Source organism: Pseudorca crassidens, chromosome 1 (assembly GCF_039906515.1).
Source record: "Pseudorca crassidens isolate mPseCra1 chromosome 1, mPseCra1.hap1, whole genome shotgun sequence".
Lineage (NCBI taxonomy): Eukaryota > Metazoa > Chordata > Mammalia > Artiodactyla > Delphinidae > Pseudorca > Pseudorca crassidens.
Genome location: NC_090296.1, coordinates 3533336 through 3543697, shown reverse-complemented (window position 1 = coordinate 3543697; position 10362 = coordinate 3533336). Strand labels below are relative to the sequence as shown.

The window sequence follows — 10362 nt, the reverse complement described above, 5'->3', positions numbered from 1 at the left end:
GCCGGGAACCGTAGCCATGGTGACCGCGGGAGACAAAGAACCCGCGGCGCCGGCGATGAGGGCTGCGGGGGTGGCGCCGGCCTCGCGGAGACCCCCACGGAGGCCCCGCGGCCCAGCCGCCAACAAGCCCTGGCCTCCGGGTGGCCTTGGGCGAGTCTCGCGCCCTCTGGGCCTCAGTTTCCTTATCTGGACAACGGGGTCGGGACCCAGCTGCTCCTCCAGACTCTCGCTGGGTTTGGCGGTTCTTTCCTTTCCTTTCGCCTCCTCCACCCTCGGAAGAATAAATCAATCTGGAAGGTCCTCGCGAGGGGAACCTGGAGAGGGAGTGCTGAGTTCTGCGGGGGCGAGGGTGGGGGCAGACTCCTCCCTCCATCATAAGAGGAGACAGGGCTGGCAGGGGGGAGGGGAGGGTCACCTGGCACCTGTTGAGGCCCAGGGCAGCCCCTCCCAGCGTGGGGTCAGGCTGTGGGGAGCCATGGGGAGACCTGTGTGATCCCCTCTCTTCGCCTGGCCCTGCCTCAGCGTCTGCCACAGGACCAGGCCCTGTTCCCCTGGTGGCAGAGGCCCAAGTCACTCCACTTCCGGGACACTTGTGCCCTCCTGGTGGGTAGGCCAGGCCCTGCCTGGCTCCCCAGCTCCTTCCTGAGAGCACTATTAGTCTACAGGCTGGGGGACCCTGGTCCTCCCCTTTACCCCAAGCTGGGCCTCAGTTTCCCCATCTGTAACAGGGGGTGAGCAGAGGTTTAGACTCTAGCCTCCTGCAGCCCTAGGCCCCCCAAGGCCTGTTGCAGTCACCATGGGCTGGTCTGAGGTGTGGTAGGGCCCGGGGCCCCTCTGGGCTGTGTGTGCCACCCCAGGTGCGCGAGGAGTGTCTGCAGGTAGCAGGTGGTCTCCTTCTATGCCCAGCCCCCTTGGGCTAGACTCCAAGCCAGGGGCCCAGCCACAGTGAGGGCTGGGTCTGGTCCCTGCCTTCCAGAGCCCACAGACCCAGGACCCAGCAGAGGAGGCCAGGTGGGGCCCTGAGCTTGATTCCTCACCTGACACTTGGGGGTCATCCCAGTTCCTCTCAGTTTGTGGTGATTCTGACCCGTGGGGATGGGGATGGAGTGGAGAGGCCATTCCTAATGGGCAGAGAAAAGTGATAGGTCACGCTGGGGGGTCATCAGAGAGGCTCAGCCACTCCTGCTGCTGTAGCCCACCCTCAGGGGGCTCGGTGAGGACACCAGGACCCCCTGCAGGTGTGACATCCTCCCTGCAGGTGACCTAAGGCAAGCCTCACCCGTGTTATCCCACTAGGAAGCAGGACCTGGCTAAGAGCGGCAGTGCTTGCAGCAGCATGAGATGCAGATAAACTGTGTCAGACTGTGAATGTCCCCCTGTCCTGCAAATCCCACCCCCTGCAGCCCTCAGGACCCCCCGGATCCTGAGCCCCGGGGCTGCTGTCCTCTTTGTCCTTCCCACCCTGGCCCTTTGAATGCTGCTTGTGTGTCTGAGGAGCTGCCTGTGATACCGTGGGGGCACCCCATGGAGCCCAGCACTCCTGCCTAACTGGGAGCAGGAGACTTGGCGGGGTGGGGGGGGCACTTTGGTGGCAGCCCTGCCAGGAATCACTCAGCCAATCAACAAACTGCAGCATCACCCAGCCGGTGGGGTGGGTGTGGGGAGGCAGGGGGCACCCTGCCATGTCCTCCAGCCGAGTACTTCCTGAAGTTCAGAGAGCCTCAGCCCAACCTCCCCGGGGTGGGGAGCTCCCTCCCACATCAGGGCAGCCATGGGCCCCCAAACCCTGCCCTATGACAAAGGCCAGCCTTCTGTGCACACCTGTAGTAACACCTCTATGTGCTAAGGTCCCATCGGCAAAGATGAAGATCTCGTCTTGGCCTCACTTCTGTGGAGACTCAGGAAATGTCCATGATGTGGCCCTGCCCACCCCCCTCACCCTGTAATGCAGGGGCCAGACTGGGTTACCTGGGCTGTGGTCGGGGTGGGCTGTGCGGTGGAGAGTGCCCTCCAGCTGAGCCGGAAACCTAGACCAAGACAGATTAGAAAGAGCAGGAAGAGCATTCAGCCGGGGGCACAGCCTAAGCGTGCCTCGACCTGTGGGCAGCAGCAGGAAGACCTGCCTGCCTGAAACTGAGGCTTTTCAGTGGGGGTGGTGCAGGACAACGGCAGGTTCTGCAGGGTCTCCAGCAGCCCCTCCTCCCTGCTCAGCCACGTGGTCCCAGAATTTGTGCACGGGGTCAAATGTGCTGGGTTTTCCTTATGTATAATCTGCGATTCATACCACTCTGTCTTCCAGAAAGAATTAGCAACAGCCTACAGGAAGTCAGGAACAATGAACTCATAACAATAGGAACAGATAATATTGAACAATGAGGAATGTGGAGAGACATGCATTTTCCAATACCAGGGCATTAATGATCAGTAATTGAGCATCAAATGTAGCTAGGAGTTTCCTGGCAGGCAAAGCATAAAGGGAATGAGAATGGGAGTGGGAGCTTCATTATTTGATCAAGGGAATTGCGCCAGGAATTAGGAGACCCACACTTATTCCCAGAAAGAAGCTCTCCAATGAATATATACCCCAAACCTCAGGCAGCAGATGTTTTCTTGTGGGTGGGCCTGTGGGAACAGACCAGAAATAGCTGTGAGCTGGGTAGGCGCCCTTAGAGCCCTGCCTGCTGTGTGGTTCCAGGGTGTCCGGTCTTCTCTGGGCCTCTGGGCCGAGGCTAACCCAACCCTGCTGCTCTGGGTCTCAGGACCTTAGGGGCCCGGGGGCAGGTCATCAGGAAGGCTGCCCCGGAGCCTCACCCAGGCTCCCACCGTGGTACCACCCTGCCCTCCCTCCCTACACTGCAGGGCGCCTGAGGGCGGAGGCTCTGCTCACACTGGTTCCTCCCCTGCCTTTGCACATGTTCTTCCCAGTGCCTGGGATGCCCTGCCCACCCTTGTCTGCCTGGCAAACCTCTAATTGTTCTTCGCCCTTCACTCAGTTCGCATGTCCCCTCCTCCAGCCCCTGCACTGACCCAGACAGCACCCTTCCCCAACCCGGTCACACAGCCCCTTTACTGGTCTGTCTCCCCCGACAGCCAGGGAAAGGACACCCGCCGCTCTGTGTGGGCATGACGTCTCTGCCCCGCCAGGTCCCAGTGCTCATGCCGGGCTGGCATCGGGAGAGCAGGGCCTGCTGTGTTTGTGGAACCATCTGATAGAGAGTGTCCTCTGGGTAGGAAAAGACAGGATCAGCCTCCCCTCGATGCAGATGGGGAAACTGAGGCCCTGCGATAGTAAGTGATGGGGCCCCAGGCTGCCCATGGTGCCAGAGCTGGGGCCACAGCCAGGTGGCTCCCTTAGGTGGGGGAGAGTGGCACTGAGATTCGGAGGGTCTAGCTCCTTGGCTTCAAGTCCCTCCTCTGCCACTTTCTCACCCACGTGACAAGGGGCAGGTCACTTCTCCCTCTGGGCCTCAGACGACTCCTGTGCACAGAGAGGACAGTGACAGATGACAGCTTCACAGGAGCCAGTGGGTTAACCCATGGGGGCAAGAGCTCAGCTGGGCTGACTCCGATGAGGGGAGCCTTGGCTACCACCTCCTTGACCTCCATACACCCTCCCCCAGCCAGAGGCAGAGCCAGGGGCCGCTCTGCTGCCCTTCCCCCTCCTACCCATTGTCCAGCAGCAGAGACTTGGACCAACCGGACGGGCTAGGGAAGGGCACTCCAGGCGAGGGAACACAATGGACCAGAAGGAGGGATGGGATCAGGCAGGGGCCATTCTGGGAACAATTTGGGATCAGGTTCCTTTTTCAGGAGCCCCGGGCACTCAGGTGATGGGAGAGGCTGGAAGGGACCAGACCATGAAGGGCCTCAAATACCAGGCCGCCTTTTGCTTGGAAGTGGCTGGGAGTCGTCACACGTTTGGAGCTGGGGTGGGCTGTGGTCGTGTAACTGGGGGCTGGACTGGAGGGTCTGGTGGGGGCCAAGTGAGTGGTGTAATGGCCTCCAGGACGGGGGGGCTGTTGGGCTGATGCAGTGCTGGCCCCAGTACCCAGCTCAGGACGGCACAGAGCAGACCCTCCGTGAATGAATGAACGAATGAGGCGTGTACTCGGGATTGGAGCCACCTAAGAGGGGGGCCCACCTGTCCCGTGAGTACAGCAGCCCTAGGGAAACTGCCTGCGAAGGGGCTCTGCACATGGCTGTGATTCCCTCAGGCCCACACTGGGCCCGAGAGAAGAGTGCCTCTGTGTCCAGAAATGGGAAATCACCGGGTTCCGTCTTGCCTGCAATTATATTTGGGGATCCAGCCACCCCCTGCATAGCACCTGCCAGGCAGTCTCTCTAGGAAGCCACAGCTGTCCTCCAGGGTGGGACAGGTGGAATAGAGGGGGGCTGCCCTGTAGTCACCCTAGAGCTCTCTCAGACCACCAGGCGGCCCAGGACCTGGGACTCACCAAGATCACAGTTCCCATTCCATAGCCAGGGGACCAAGGCAGGTGGTGAGCGGCCAGACCTGCTGCCCACTAGCCATGAGGTCTGGGCAAATCATTTACTCTTTCTGAGTTATATCATAAGGGAAGGGCTGGAGTATGTGATAGTAACAAACGACCCCAGAATCTTTTGGGTTTTTTTATAATTACCTACAGATATTTTAAAAATAAAAGGTTTATTGAGATGCCATAAAATTCCCCATCTGAAATGTACAATTCAGTTAGTGTATTCACAGAGTTGTGTAACCATCACCACAAACAATTTTAGAACATTTTCATCACCCCGAAAAGAAACCTTGCACTCATTAGAAATCCATCTCCATTAACCCACTTCCCCACAGTTCCCGGCAACCACTAATCCTTCTGCCTCTATAGCATTATCTATTCCGGATGTTTCATATAAGTGGAATCTTATATGCGGCATTTTGTGACTAATTTACTTACCATAATGTTTTCAAGGTTAATCCATGGTGTACTTAATTTCTTTTAATGGTTGAACACTATTCCATCATATGGATAGACCACATTTTTAAAAATATTTATTTATTTATTTAGCCGCGTCAGGTCTTAGTTGCGGCACACGGGATCTTTCATTGTGGCGTGCAGGCTTCTCTCTAGTTGTGGCGCACGGACTCAGTAGTTGTGGTGCACGGGCTTAGTTGCCCCGTGGGATCTTAGTTCCCCCACCACGGATCGAACCCACGTCTCCTGCCTTGGAGGATGGATTCTTTTTTTTAAAAAATAAATTTATGTATTTAGTTTTGGCTGCGTTGGGTCTTCGTTGCTGCACGCAGGCTTTCTCTAGTTGCGGCGAGTGGTGGCTACTCTTCACTGCGGTGCGTGGGCTTCTCTCATTGCGGTGGCTTCTCTTGTTGCGGAGCAGGGGCTCTAGGCGCGCAGGCTCAGTAGTTGTGGCTCGTGGGCTTAGTAGTTGTGGTTCATGGGCTTAGTTGCTCCACAGCCTGTGGGATCCTCCCAGACCAGGGCTCGAACCCGTGTCGCCTGCATTGGCAGGCGGATTCTTAACCACTGAGCCACCAGGGAAGTCCCTGGATAGACCACATTTTGTTCATCCATTCATCAGTTGATGGACATTAAGTTGATTCTACTTTTTAGCTATGATGAATACAGTAATGCTGCTATGAGCATTTGTGTACAAGTTTTTGTGTGGACATAAGTTTTCATTTCTCTGGGGCATAGACCTAGATATGGGATTTCTGGGTCTTACGGTAACTCTATGTTTAACATTTTGAGGAACTGCCAGAATGCTTTTCACAGTGACTGTACCATTTCACATTCCCACCAGCAGGGCATGAGGGTTCCAGTTTCCACACATGCTCACCAACACTTGTGATTGTCTACCTTCTGGGTGTGGGATCTCACTGTGGTTTTGATTTGCATTCCTCTCATGACTAATGGTGGTGAGCATTTTTTGATGTGTTTATTGGCCATTTACGTATCTTCTTTGGAGAAATGTCTGTTCAGGTCCTCTGCCCCATTTTAAATTTTTTAAAATTTTTATTGAAGTATAGTTGATTTACAGTGTTGTGTTAGTTTGTGGTGTACAGCAAAGTGATTCAGATACATATGTATATATATTATTTTTCATATTCTTTTCCATTATGGTTTATTACAGGGTATTAAATATAGTTCCCTGTGCTGTACAGGAGGACCTTGTTTATCTTTTTCCTGTTGTTGTTGTTGTCTGAGGTTTATTGAAGATACTACAGCACAGCAGGAAGAGTCAAATGGCTCCACACAGTGCTTTGAAATTCACCCCAGCTGGAGGCTGAGTGACCTGCAGTTTGGACAGATTGCCAAAGCCTAACAGCTTCAGCATTTCCTTAGTGTCAGGATCTACTTCAATGATCTCCTGATCCAGGGCTGAGACCTCAGGCACGTAATTATCTCTTCTCTCTCTCTCCTCCTGCAGCCTGATGGAGATCCTCTCACTGGGCCCCTCTGAATCTACTTCATCAGACATAGTCTGCTATCTTGTTGCAGAGCGTCTTGCTGGGAATAAAGATGATATCCTCGGGCTTCCCTGGTGGCACAGTGGTTGAGAGTCCGCCTGCCGATGCAAGGGACATGGGTTCGTGCCCTGGTCCGGGAAGATCCCACATGCCGCGGAGCGGCTGGGCCCGTGAGCCATGGCTGCTGAGCCTGTGCGTCCGGAGCCTGCGCTCCGCAACGGGAGAGGCCACAACAGTGAGAGGCCCGCATCACACACACACACACACACACACACACACACACACACACAAAGATGATATCCTCACACACGTGCTTGTTGGTATGGAAGTCGTTGCCCAGATGAGTGTAGTACTTATCCTCGCACACATGCTTGTTGGTATGGCAGTCGTTGCCCAGATGAGTGTAGTACTTCTCAATGGTGACCCGGGCCACCTTCTTCACGGTTTTGGTGCAAACGTGGCTCATGTCGGCAGCTCCTTGGTAAAAGAGTGTTTATTTTATATACAGTAGTTTGTATCTGCTAATCCCAAACTCCTAATTTATCCCTCCCCCCCGCCCCACTTTCCCCTTTGGTAACCATACGTTTGTTTTCTATGTCCGTGAGTCTGTTTTGTGAATAAGTTCGTTTGTATCATATTTTAGATTCCACATATGAGTGATAGCATATGATATTTGTCTTTCTCTGTCTGGCTGACTTCACTGAGTAGGATAATCTCTAGGTCCATCCATGTTGCTGCAAATGGCATTATTTCATTCTTTTTATGGCTGAGTACTATTCCATTGTATATATGTACCACATCTGCTTTACCCATTCATCTGTTGATGAACATTTAGGTTGCTTCCATGTCCTGGCTACTGTGAATAGGGCTGCTGTGAATATTGGGGTGCATGTATCTTTTCGACTTAGAGTTTTCTCCAGATATATGCCCAGGAGTGGGATTGCTGGATCACATGCTCTGCCCATTTGTTTTCAACTAGACTTCATTGTTTAGGTTCACAGCCCAGCTGGGTGGAAGGTAGAATTTTCCCATACGCCCCTCCACCCCTGTCCATTTGTTAGGCACAACACAGCAAGGGACATTGTCTTCCTCTTGTTTCATGTCCATCATGGGCTGGCAGGGTCTCTGTTCCAAGTCTTCTCACTCCAGGGCCCAGGCTGACGGAGCTACACTGATCGCCAGGGGGAAGAGGAGGAGGAAGTGTTAAGTCACCCACGGACTCATACAGCCTCCACTCAGAGAGGATGCATGTCACTTCCACTTGCATCTCAGTGGCAAAGTGAGCCACCCAGCCACCCCTATCTCCAAGGAGATATGCAGTCTTCCCATGGGCGTGGAAGGAGAGGATTCAAATCTCTGTGAACAGCTCTAATGACTCATCGCAGTTAAATAAGGTTCTTTCCTGCAGGACTTCTCAGTGCCTTTACTGTACTATTGCTCACTGTCCCTCTCTGGAGGGAGTGGGATGCAGCAGGCAGAGTAGGCCAGATTTACTCACCTGGGGAACCCCATTCTCCCAGAGAATCTCATGGGATGAGTGTTCCCTGGAATCCCCTTTGGGAACCACTGCCACTTCCTAGAGCAGAGGTGGGCAGACTTTTTGGAAAGCATCAGATAGAAAATAGTTTAGGCTTGGCACGCCCTGTGAACCAACTACTCAACACCACAGTTGAAGTGAAAAGCAGCCACAGGTATTATGTAAACAAGTGGGTGTGGCTGTCTTCCAATAAAATGTTATTTATAGACACTGAACCTTGAATTTCATATAACTTTCTGTGTCACACACAGTATAGTCTTTTACTTTTTTTTTTTTTTTTTTGCGGTACGCGGGCCTCTCACTGTTGTGACCTCTCCCGTTGCGGAGCACAGGCTCCGGACGCACAGGCCCAGCGGCCATGGCTCACGGGCCCAGCTGCTCCGCGGCATGTGGGATCTTCCCGGACCGGGGCACGAACCCATGTCCCCTGCATCGGCAGGCGGACTCTCAACCACTGCGCCTCCAGGGAAGCCCTAGTCTTTTTCTTTTGATTTTTTTCAACCATTTAAAAAAGTAAAAGCATTCTCAGCTCACGGGCTGTACAAAAACCAGTGGTGGGCGAGATGTGGCCCTTAGGTGGTAGTTTGCTCACTCCTATCCTAGAGGATAAAGCCCGACACCTTCGCCTGGCATTCAAGCTCCCTCACGTTCCCAGGCCTCGTCTGCCATCACATCTCCATGCAGAACCTGGGCTTGGGAAATGGTGCGTTGTTTTCCAGGAAAAAATCATATTCTTTCACTCCAGGGGGCCTTTGCACAGGCTGTTCCTCCTGCTGGGAGTGTCCTTCCAGTTGTTCTCGGTTTGGGAACCCTGCGGCCTCTCTTGGCCCCCGGTAGAATCAGGAGCTGCCATCCCTGTTGGCTCCTTCACTCCCAAGATGCCGTCGCCTCGTTGTATTCTGATTTTTCACAGACATATTTGCTTCCCCAACTAGGCCCTGAGCTTCTGGAGGGTGGGGACCTTGTCCTCCTGAATTCTGATCTCCAGGACCACAGGAGGGAGAGCTGGCATGGAGTAAGGGCTGCTGAGGAGGGAAGGAAATGGGACCAGGTTGGTGGGGGGAGCTCCACGTGGGGATCCCCACCCCAGCAAAGGTGCCGAGGTGGGGGTGAGTTTGGGACCTGGAGGAACCTGAAGACCAGTCTGCTGCATCTGGGTGGGGGGCGACAAGGGACCCCTTGTGGGGTTTTAGGGTGGGGTTTTAGGGTGTGGGGTCTTAGGGTGGGGTTTTAGGGTGATGCTAGGGAGGTAGGCTTGGTGCGGCAGCAGTGGGAGCCATGGAAGTTTCTTTAGCAGAGGAGTGGCTTGATGAAATTGATGTTTGGGGTGACCTAGCTCCCGCCTCGGTCCTGGCCAGTTCCAGCCCCTCTGGCCATTCTCTGCGGCCCCGGTTCCTGGTGGAGTCTGTGAGCTGAGCTTGGGTCCATCTGTCTGTGATTGAGAATAGGGGGCCCTTCCCAGCTTTTGAGGCTCCCTCTTGACACTTCTCAGAGGTGTCCAGATGAGAGTCCTGAACCAGCAGTCAGAAGGCCCATGTTCCAGTTATGGTTCTACCCACCCAGCTTCCTGTGGGGTCTGGAACAAGTCACTTGCTCTCTCAGGGCCTCATTTTGCACATCTGTCAAAAGGGAGCAATAAGCCCTGTGCTGGAGGCCTCCTGGGGTTGCTGCAAGGGTCAAACAAAGCCTGGTCTCAAGGGGACTGGGACCGGGATAGAGCTGACCTTGATGTGGGAACCTGTTGCTATGTCCCTAGCAGCCAGCATGGCGGAACACTCAAGATGTATGGAGCTAACCTGAAGAGGGAAGGAGGCTGATGGGAATTCCCTGGCAGTCCAGTGGTTAGGGCTCTGCACTTTCACTGCTAGGGCCCGGGTTCAATCCCTGGTCGAGGAACTAAGATCCCGCAAGCCGTGTGGCGCGGTCCAAGAGTGAAACAGGCTGAGGGTGGGCTTGAGTGAGGGGGGCTCAGGTCTCTGAGGTCATTCAGAAAGAACTGCTCAGACCTTACTGGCACTGGCATGTGGCACGTGGGCCCTGCGCTCTAGGATGGGGGCAGTGCAGCTTCCTGCAGCAGGTAGCATCTGGACCTGAACCTGAGGCAAAAGCCCTCTCGTTTTACAGATGGGGAAACTGAGGCCAGAGAGGCCCAGGATGGGCTCAGGGGCCCTCGGTCTGCCAGAGGTGGAGCCAGTCCTAGCCCAGGTTCAAGACCTCACTGCCCTCTGCCCTGGTCCATGTGCAGTGTCCAGAGAGTCTTGGCTACCATGCCCTCTCCCCGGGAGACACAGATGCCAGGATGTGTGGGGAGTCAGTGCCGCTAATTAGTCCCATCATTTCTGGCATCTCACACAGCCTTGGG

At 54.6% G+C, this 10362-nt stretch overlaps 1 pseudogene; it reads right to left on the bottom strand.

Moving 5' to 3' along the window:
• Window positions 1-6203: 6203 nt before the first annotated feature.
• LOC137222138 (small ribosomal subunit protein eS17-like) lies at window positions 6204-6929 on the bottom strand (annotated as a pseudogene).
• Window positions 6930-10362: the final 3433 nt, after the last annotated feature.